The sequence below is a fragment of the Nanorana parkeri genome, unplaced genomic scaffold (genome assembly GCF_000935625.1).
Source record: "Nanorana parkeri isolate BGI_ZX_2015 unplaced genomic scaffold, ASM93562v1 scaffold351, whole genome shotgun sequence".
In the NCBI taxonomy this organism is placed as follows: domain Eukaryota; kingdom Metazoa; phylum Chordata; class Amphibia; order Anura; family Dicroglossidae; genus Nanorana; species Nanorana parkeri.
This window is the reverse complement of record NW_017306619.1, coordinates 464,789-476,048: the sequence shown is the minus strand read 5'-3', so window position 1 is coordinate 476,048 and position 11,260 is coordinate 464,789.

Here is an 11,260-nt window from a genome sequence, read left to right as displayed (position 1 = left end):
ATATACACTGAGTGGCCAGATTATTATGACCACCTGACGTTTGTAGGCAAATTAGCTATAATTTGGCGCTGAAGTTGCTAGAGGGCCAGACCATTATAAATAGGGAAGCGGGTTGGTTACCACGACAGTAGAAGTGATTTGTTTCTGAAGATTCGGGGAAACAACGCGATGTAACAGCCTTGGAACGCGGGATGATTGTTGGTGCTCGGAGCCATGGAGCGAGTATCAGCAAAACAGCAGAATTCGTTAAATGTTCAGGAGCAGCTCATTGTTAAAGTGTTTAAAGACCGGACTGTCAGCCGAAAATCTGGGTCTGAACGTGCGTATCAGGCAGAAGCAAACAATCTCCTAGGGCTTAGGAGAAATCTAACCAACACCGGATAACATAAAGCTCAGGCTGGCTACAACCTACCTGCAAGCACCAAGTGTAGACTTGGGACACTCCAGCTATATATCACTGGAAATTATTTTCTAAGCAGCAATGTGGTACCTTGCACTCTGGCTGATGTAGTCCTGTACATGCGCACAAAGATCGATGCTTCTGCAGTACAATACCCCTTCACCTATGCTTCACGGAGGCTTTTTTTGTAACAACTAAACCTAATAAAATGTTCAGTTGTTGTAAAAATAATAAAAGGCCCTGACTACAAAGTATACAAAGTACTTGCCTCCTCTCCAGTGCTGTCCCCAGAAGGCTCACCACTCCATGGTTCACCCTCAGTTCTTCTCAATGGTTGTATGGGTTAGGGGTTGCATGGACAGGGAGTCCTGCACTTACATTATGATGCTGCAGGGACGCTGTTATGTCGCTCTACAATACATCAATGGGGACCCTGCCAGGGAGAGTGAGGGGTGCATCAACAGAGCACCCTGCACTTACAATATGATGTTGTAGGGACGCTGTTATGTTGCTTTTTACATCAGTGGGGACCCTGCCGCGGAGAGTGGGGGTGCATCAACAGGGTGCCCTGCACTTACAGTATGATGCTGCAGGGACATTGTTTTTGCTCTCTACATCTACCCATAGCTGGAGAGGAGAATGAGGACCCAACATGCTAATTGAGAAGACATCTGAAAAACTTTATTAATACACAACATTTTCAATAAAAAACAGGAGATGCCACAAGGGGGAAAAGCTGGAGGACTGGAGGTGTAGCTGAGGGGCTGGGAATGAGCTTAAATGTTTTTTTTAGGGCCCACTTACACTTGCACTAAGGCAGCTCCATGATAATTTCTACAACATTACACACCACAGTACACGGTAAATGCTCTGTGGTGTGTTCGGCACTACTGTACAATGCATTACCGTGCCATTAACATTGAATGACAGAGTGCATAGGGCATGCGCATTGCCCTGTGTTGTGAAAACACAACGTGTTTTTGGCGTTCATTATCACAGCATGCAAGTGTCAATGGGCCCTTACAAGCTTTCTACAGACAAGTGAAAGGGAGTAGCGCAACAAATCACAGTAAGTGAGCTCAGTTCCTGGGTTTCCAAAAATATACTAGAAAATTATTCCCTTGAACAATAAGGAAACCCCAAAGTGGAACTGTCTAATAAGTAATCGATCACATATAAAGTTAATCACAATAAATTTTAATCAAGTAGAAAAATTTAAACCACAACCACATAGACATACATTTCAACTCTTTAAAATTCAAAAAACCTCCCTGCAGCAGCTCTGTATATATATATATATAGATAGTAACAAAAATATAATTCCCCTTCACGGGTGGCGAGCAGTCACTAGTGAGTGGATCCAACTCATAAAAAGAAGAATCGGATACAAAAGTATCTTTGTAAGTTAAATGGTTACTCACTCCCTAAGGTGTTTCAATATAGCGATGTACACAGATTCCACATTGTAGCAGTCCGCACAGACTGATAGTTTCTCATCTGATTTCTCATCAGTCACCCATAAACTGGGAGGTACGGCATATCCATTAGGAGGTTTCTGTTAAAGGAGAACTATGGGGTTAAGGCTTTTCCCCATAGTTCTCCTTAGGGTAACGGGAGGACACAAACTAGCGTCCTCCCGTCACCCTAGGCTCAGTATACCGCGAGCTACAGCTCTCTATATACTGAGACGCCGCAGCCGGAGCGGATCCCGACATCGATGTCTGGATCCGCCCAGCTGCGTGACTGACAGCTGGCTCTGCCTATCTAGAGGCAGAGCAAGCTGTACCCGCCCCCTCCCCCGTCCGTTCCACCAGTCAGCGCTGGCGGATCGGAGCGGGGAGGGGGGAATCCAGCCCCTCCCCTGTCACGGCAGAGAGCCGTGACAGGATCGAGAGGTGAGCGAACGCCGTTATGTGTTCGCTCACTTCCCGATCTACTGAGCCGACCTGTGACATTCTCATTGTCACAGGTCGGCTTAGAACTATGAGGTGAGTGAAAAGCACGCACCTCATAGTTCTCCTTTAAGCAGTCGCAGGAGTAACTTTAGATCACTTGTCAAAACGAAATTTCTTCCCCAGAGTTGGTGGTGGCATAGCAGCATGGGAGTTTGGGTGTAAAATTGTTATGGGACTATGTTCTACCTTGTCATGGGTGCTCATATACACAGAGACAGTTATCTCACTCGTGTGTAATACCGGAGGGTATCTCCCGTTCGGGCCGCCGCACAGTGCAGCCAAGTAGGCAGTTGTCTCAGTCGTGTGTGATGCCGGAGGGTATCTCCCGTTCGTGCCGCCACACAGTGCAGCCAAATAGATGTATCCCCTTGGTAGTAGGGCGCTTAGCCTCCAGGCCCCAATTTCCGCTGTGGTGTACGAGCAACCCAGACTAGATTTCCTCAGCAGCAGTGCGTCAATCCCGCCATGGGTTTTGAAATGACAGCAGGTGGATCAGAGCTGTTAGGGAAGTAGAAACACGCTAGCCCTGACGCGTTTCCCCCCAGCAAGTGGGGCTTCTTCAGAGGGGCGTGAATTTCTCTATTTTGCAGAGGTGGTTTATATAATTGGTAAGTTCATTGAATAATCATTTCATCAAGTAAATTCATTTGTCAAATGAATGAGAGCTGCTGCTGCTGACGCTAGCCCTTCAATCACATCGTATTGGGACAGCTCAATGTCTAAATACATATTCCTTGATTCCGCAATATATCCCAAGTGCATATATACATAAATACCAAATCAGTCTGTGCCGACTGCTACAATCTGGAATTTGTGTACATCGCTATATTGAAACACCTTACGGAGTGAGTAACACCCGTGAAGGGGAATTATATTTTTGTTACTATCTATATATATATACAGAGCTGCTGCAGGGAAGTTTTTTGAATATTAATGATTAGAAATGTATGTCTATGTGGTTGTGGTTTAAATTTTTCTACTTGATTAAAATTTATTGTGATTAACTTTATATGTGATCGATTACTTATTAGACAGTTCCACTTTGGGGTTTCCTTATTGTTCAAGGGAATAATTTTCTAGCCCTTACAAGCTTCTTAAGGTGCCCACACACCTTACGATAATCCCGCGATCGTACGATCATCGTAAGGTGTGTTTGGAAGCCGTGCGACCTCTGCTACTGTAAGGTCGCACGACTTTTATCTTAGGAACATGTTCGAAAACCGGCCAAGCATCGTACGATGTTCGGCTGGTGTGTAGCATGTTCGTAAGATAAAAGCCGGACGGGCCGGTGTGCGCAAGCGCACACTGCGCGTTCGGCATTGCGGTCATCGGAAGCCCGCCCCTCAGGGGGGCGCGGCTTGTGATCATCGCAAGTACGATCTGCCTGTCCACGATGGGCAGATCGTACGTTTTTTTTATTACCTTACAACCATCGCAAGACAAAAGTCTTGCAAGGGTTGTAAGGTGTGTGCCCAGCATCACATTATAGCTGTGTGCACCTCATGCCATTTTATTCCATTTATTGTATGTTAAAGATTGGTAATCGCGGTCAGATAGATGCAAAAACATCATCAACAATCATATTTTTATTTTAGGCATTGAGTGCGCATTGGGATGCTGGAGTACATTGCATAGAAAACCTCCCTTGTTTATGATTTTTTTTTTCTTTGTAGGAATAGGCTTACAGTGTTAATAGCTGGTTATTGCTGCAAAGAGCCTACAGTCCTTCCCACCTGTGTACTATAACCCAACGACTCCTAATTACAACCTTCCTGACTGCAGGCTGCAGCCAATAGGAAATTGCTGTACAATCATTATTGGTGAATAAAAGCCCAGGTGTGAATCCGAGTGGAGCACGCCCACATCTATTCATTGGAATTTACATTGTAATCTTTGTAGGATTCCAATAACGAGCTACAAGCTAAATCCCAACGCTACAAGTACACTTATGCAATCGTAGAATTTTCGTGTCAAAATGCGCCCATGTCAATCAAATCTCCCATTGACTGCAATGGTTTCATTTGGCAAGTGGCACCACCTACCAGGCACCACACGCTGTATAAAATTTGCCACACCCATGGCATGTGTACAAACCCAAGAGGGCACCATGTTAGGTTTAGGTGGGTGGTCCGGGAGGTGGTAAAAACATGGATCAACTGCTTGTTTTTGCTGCACCTTGACACCCCATTCACACTGAGTGGTTTATAGCGCGATGTCTGCCGCGAAATCGCGCATATTTCCACGCGATATCGCTCTATGTAGCTTGTCCGAAGCATTTCAATGGGGCTGTTCACATCTCACAGCTCAATGTCGCTCGTCGCTGTAGCTCATCGCTCGTACATGACCCTTTTTTGCGCGGATGTCTCGCGATTTGGCTCCAATAGACTCTATGGTGTCGCGCAAAATCGCGCATTACTGGCGATGTTGCGTGACTTCGTTGCGTGATATCGCGCTACAGAAGGGTCACTTTTGCACTGCAAAATGGAGGGAAAGAATCATGTCACATCAAGATCGCTGTTGATTGGCTACAGCCCAATGTAGCAGCGACGAAGTCCCGCCTTAAAAAACGCGCTGTGTAGCGTGATAAAATGTGCATTGTCGCTCAATATCGCGCAATGTAGCTCAAAGCCGTTCAGCACGAAATCGCGCGGAAAAACGCGCAATACCCATGTCGCTCAGTGTGAATGGGGCCTTACTGAGTGTGTGAATGGGTCCTGCACTGTTCAGCTGACAGATTTCGGCCCAGCTTCTGTTGATTGGCAGGGTCACACACTGCTCGAATTGTGGCCGATCAGCAGGACTGTATGGCCAGCTTTAGATTGACTGCCAGTCCCACCAGGTCCACCCTTCTATCTTAGTATCCCTGATAGAATTTGTAAAGGAAGTGGCTCAGGATGTTTGTTGGTCCTATCGTCCCAACAGGCTGCCAGGAACTTCCCAGACCATTCTGCACAATTATGGATCACTTACTTTGCTTTGTAGAACACACTTTTTGGGAAGACACGAGTGAAGGAAACAGAGAGCACCGGCACGGTATAGAAATCTAGAGATTTTGCACTTACATTTTAAAACCTTATGAAGGAAGCACATAAGCAGCAATTAACGAACTTCTGAATCCGCTGCTCATGCTCACCGACGTTAGAATCAGACAGGGATCGGAGGGATGGACCCAGCGCTTGGAGTGCAATCATCTGTCCTGTCCCTCTGACTCCTACCTACATGGCGTATGTCAGATGACTTCATCCACTGCAGTACACGTCACCGGCAACTTTTGTTAAGGACACGTTTCCGGGACATTACCCTTTCCTCTAATGCAAGAGGGCTCCTCTCTGTTAGTGGTGAGTGAACTGGCCTAGGTTCACTTAGATGGATGTTTGCCAGACCCAACCAGAACGTCCAAGTGACCCGAACCTGGATCTGCCTGTATCCTAGCAACCAATGGCTGACTGGACTGCACAGAGTGATTAGTTGTGAGGATGGTAGCGATTGGGCCGCACAGTGTCATTTGTTGCTAGGATGGTAGCGGTTAGGCAGCACAGCATCATTGCTAGGATACAGGTGGGCACCCCATAAGAAACGATGATGCTGTGAAGCCACCAGCATTGTGATAAGGAACAATGCTGTGCACCCAAGCCACTAGGGTCCCAGTAAGCAATGACGCTGCTAGGATACAGGTGGGCACCCCATAACAAGCAATGACGCTGTGGAGCCACCAGCATCGTGGTAAGCAATGATGGTGTGTGCCCAAGCCTCTAGAGCCCCAGTAAGCAATGACGCTGTGCAGACCATTACAGCGTCATTGGTTGCTAGGACACAGACAGGTTGGGCAGTGGACGAACTGGTCAAATTGTTCGACCATTCATCAAACTACCAACTGCTTGGGTTCAGGTCAAGCTCATTGTTGACCCGAACCCGAAGCTCATCCCTACTTGCTGTATATATGGAGGTGCAAGGCTGGACTTGTTGAATCCTTCCATGTTGAAGAACTAGAAACATTGCTGTGTGGATCTTTTGTCTTTGTTGCTTTTCCCTGGTAGACCAGTTGGATTGTATTAGGCTACATTGTGATATACTGGATTATCTCAGGTGACTCTTGTATACATTGTTGCTAGGGACGCTCCGAAATTTCAGCCGCCAAAACATTTTGGACAAAAATGGTGCCATGGGTTAAATGCAGATAGTACACAAATGGGGGTAAATGGCCATCCTAAGCTTCTCTCCTCCTTGCTGGGCACTGGCTGAAAGCTTTGGTCTGCGTCCCCTCCAATCCATGCTGCTCCCTCGCCTGTGTCGACATAGGCAGCGGGGATCAGAGGGGACACAGAGGCGATCCAGCTTCCGGGAGCCTAGTGGGGAGGAGAGAAGATGTCAGGAGGTTGAGGAGGGCAATGTGGTGAAGAGGAGAGCCGTCAGGAGGCAGAGCGGGGCGGTGCGTAGGGTTGCCACCTGTCCAGGATTCACCCGGACAGTCCGGGTTTTGAATGCTGTGTCCGGGCTTCATGGCAGCAGAAACCCAGGCTAAGATGTCAGGCAGACAGGGGCAACCAAAATTAAGATAGGAGCTACTGGCACCCCACCAAAATAGTCTTGACTGTGATATTTACATATGAATGGGTGACGCTATTTGCATATGAATAATCTGCAACTCATTCTCCCCAAAATACATTTCTGGTTTCGCTGGAAGAAAAGGTGGCAACCCTAGGGGCGTGGGGAGGAGAGCTCAGCTCCGGTGACAGGTGGGAGGGGGTGGAGCAGTCAGGATGGAGAGTGGAACACAAACACTGAGTGATCAGTACTGTGATTACTATGTCTTCAGTTATGAATAAACAGGAAGTGCTATACATCACTTCCTGTTTATTTATGAATGGGGACATTTACTATCTGCTCACTTTATGATTGAACAGGAAGCAGATCAGTATAGAGACTTCCTGTCCATTCATGACTGGATTGACAGTAAATATTTACTATCTCCAGTTTGTACTGAGAGCTTCCTGTTCATTGAGTTCTCGGGCTGCAGAAAAAGAGAACGAGGACTCTGTGCCCTCAATCTTTTTATTTTTTATTTTTAAAAAGGAAATATTAGGGGTCTGTTTGAAAACAAACCACATTTTCATGGAGCCTGGTTTGAATTCTCATTGACCTCATTGGGTCTTCCGGTTCATAAATAATTTAAAAAAAAATCTCCGATCCACAACTGACCGAAATTTTCAGAAGTTCTCTCTGACTAGGTGACCGACAGGTTTTGCTTTCCTGCAGTCTAACGAGCGAAAAGGCTTCTGGGTTCCCGTAGGTTCCCGCACTTTAGCATGAACTGTATGTCCCTGAAATCAGACATTCCATCTCCATCTGAGGAATCTCAATTGAAGCATTTTCTGACAGGTCCCCTAATTACTGGAGTGTCATGTACGGCTGTCTGAAACTGCAAGCGGTAATTAACTGTAATTGTGTTTTCATGTGTTTGCCGCTGAATATAATGAATCATGTAACAATTTGTCTTCCAGCTCAAAATATTTCAATAAAAAAAATAAACCATTCACGTCGCTAAAACAACAGAGATGTCAGCGCGTCGCAGACCGCGTCTCGCGGTGTCCGCCTTCAACTTTGTAGACAGTAATAACACCATAAAAAACCTTGCAAGGTAAAGACCGCGAGCTGTGATATACAGAACCGAGTCTCACAAACTCGTCCAATCATTGGCTTTACTAGAAAGAATGGCGCTCCCGCTCCGTCTCGTATAGGAACCCTTGAAATAACTTTCAGAAACTCAGGGGACCCCCTGCTAGTAATAACTGTGTATTAGCGTAAACAGTTGCGACATAAGAATAAATAAAATAAAAACCAATGTGGCGTATGTAGGGTATTTGGCACCAGTGGCGTCCCTAGGTCGGTGTCGGGTGACACCCCGCTGTGTCGTCATCGCGCATGTGCGACTATCTGATTGATGCCTGCCGGCGGCCATCTTGGTGATGGGCGCCGGCAGAGAGAGGAGGGGACGTTCACCCGGTGGGATGAGGTATGCCGCTTGGGTCCCCTCCTCTCTCCTGACACTGTCGGGCTCTCGGTCCATGACTGAGTTCTTGACTTTTTAGAGGGGGGTGACGCCAAAATGACTGTCAGTCATTTTGGTGTCACCCCTGCAATGGTGACACCCCGATGCGGGCTGCACCCCCTTTGTGACGCCACTGTTTGGCAACCAGGACTGCTCTATATTACAAAATTATTCTCAGCAATAATAATGACATTAAACACTTAAGAAGAAGAAGAAAAGAAAGGCAGACGGAGAAAACTGTAGTGGCCCCTCATATTGGTGGTCAGTGGAGAAATGACCACTTACACTGATAGTGGAAAATTGCCTATATACATAGGCAGTCAGTGTAGTTCCCCCTCACACTGGTGGTCAGTGTAGTGTCCCTCTTATTAGTAGTCAGTGAAATACGAATTTATACTGGTGGTCAATGGGAAAAGGACACCCTTACAGTGGTGGTCAGTGGAGAAAGCCCTCCTAGGACTGGTTTTCAGCAGATAAGGGCACCTATACATTGGTGTTCAGTGGAGAAGGATTTCCTTACATTGGTGGTCAGTGGAGAAGGGTTTCCTTACATTGGTGGTCAGTGGAGAAGGGTTTCCTTACATTGGTGGTCAGTGGAGAAGGGTTTCCTTACATTGGTGGTCAGTGGAGAAGGACCCCCCTTACATTGGTGGTCAGTGGAGAAGGGTTTCCTTACATTGGTGGTCAGTGGAGAAGGACCCCCCTTACATTGGTGGTCAATGGAGAAGGGTTCCATTATACTGGTAGTCAGTGAAGAAGGGTTCCCTTACATTGGTGGTCAATGGATAAGGACCCCTCAAACTGGTGGTCAGTGTAGTGTCCGTCTTATATTAGTGGTCAGTGAAATACGAACTCTAGCTCCCCCCCCCACACTGGGGGTCAGTGGGAAAAGGACGCCCTTACAGTGCTGGTCAGGGGAGAAAGCTCTCCTCAGACTGGTTGTCAGTGGAGAAGAACCCCCTTACATTGGGGGTCAATGGGAGAAGGACCCCCTTACATTATTGGTCAATGGAGAAGAGTTTCGTTATATTGGAGGTCAGTGGGAGGACACCTTTATGTAGTTGGTCATTGGCAGAAGGATTCCCTTACATTGGTGGTCAGTGGAGAAGGGTTCCATTACATTGGTAGTCAGTGGAGAAGGGTTCCATTACATTGGTAGTCAGTGGAGAAGGGTTCCTCTACATTGGCTGTTCCCAGAACCTGGTGCTGGAAGATTTTGCCTCATCTCTCATTCTGGTGACAATGCTAGAAAATTGGATTTCCTTTCCCTTTTCTATCCTGTTGATAATGGTCTCCAGGACAAACAGAGGGCTGAATCCTCCTATTGGAGACACAGACAGCAATGAAAATCTGAGGTTTTAACCCTTTAGCCAATCTATTAAAATTAAATTTTAGCTGTACATACACATTCATTACACTATTTGTAACTTTTAGGGTGTAGTTGGATTTTAAAAGATCTTCATTTCATTGATGTGATAAAATAAGAATTGGGGAATAATGAAGTTATCATTGAAGACGTGAGAATGGCGCAACAAAGATATAATAGATACAATACAATCTGATGATTAAAGTATGATTGTCTACAGCAGGGGTAGGCAAACTCCGGCCCTCCAGCTGTGGTGCAACTACAAATCCCATGAGGCATTGCAAGACTGACAGCCACAGGCATGACTCCCAGAGGCAGATGCATAAAGGGGTTTGTAGTTTTACCAGAGCTGGTGGACCGGAGTTTGCCTACTCCTGGTCTACAGGATCATGTTGGGATGACAACAACATTTTCTGCATCGGAGACCCAAATCAACCAACTTTCTGAGATGAGGGACATCCTTTAGTACAAGTATGTAGGCAAAATGCACGCCTTTAGGCCACGCCCCCAGTTATGTGAAATATTAAAGGAAAACTATGAGGCGAGTGCTTTTCACTCACCTCATAGTTCTAGCCGACCTGTGACAATGATACTGTCACAGGTCGGCTCAGTAGATCGGGAGGTGAGCGAACACATACGGCTCTCTGCCGTGACTGGGGAGGGGCTGGATTCCCCCCTCCCCGCTCTGATCCTCCAGCGCTGACTGGCGGAACGGACGGGGGAGGGGGCGGGTACAGCTGACTCTGCCTCTAGATAGGCAGAGCCAGCTGTCAGTCACGCAGCTGGGCGGATCCCGGCATAATTGTCGGGGATCCGTTTCAGCTGCGGCGTCTTAGTATACCGGGAGCTACAGCTCCCTATATACTGAGCTTAGGGTGACGGGAGGACGCTAGTTTGTGTCCTCCCGTTACCCTAAGGAGAACTATGGGGAAAAGCCTTAACCCCATAGTTCTCCTTTAAGGATAGGGATAAGCTCAGGTTCAGACCAGCTGCGAATATGGAAGCTACAAGGCCCTCTCGCATAATCACCTCTGGATCAGAACATTTCCCACCACTCACCTGCCCATAAACCAAGGGGAGGGATGCTTTTGCTGACGGCATTTGCCTAATATAGTCATGGAGCCATATCAGGTCATTGATGTCATTGCACCGTGCCCCTTGGCTTATGCTCAGCTGCGGCAGGGTGTTCCCCCATCTGCAGCTGATTGGGCGGCACAGGTTCGGTCCAAACCTGAATGCATGTGCGTTAATATGCCTTGTGTTAGGGCAGCGAAAAGGTCTGTTTTCAGCATTATTCATTGTTTTTAGGTGTCCGTAGTTTGGCTTTCCAGAAAATTTTTTTTTTTTCTAATGTAAAGAATATTTTTTTTACAGTCAAGTTGGTCTTTAAGAGTGCACCCTTTAATAGCCGGGCATGGCGGTGTCAGACCAAGAAGGGGTTAAGGTGATTCATGGGATAGATCAATCGTCAGCTCCTTATACGCTCCCAG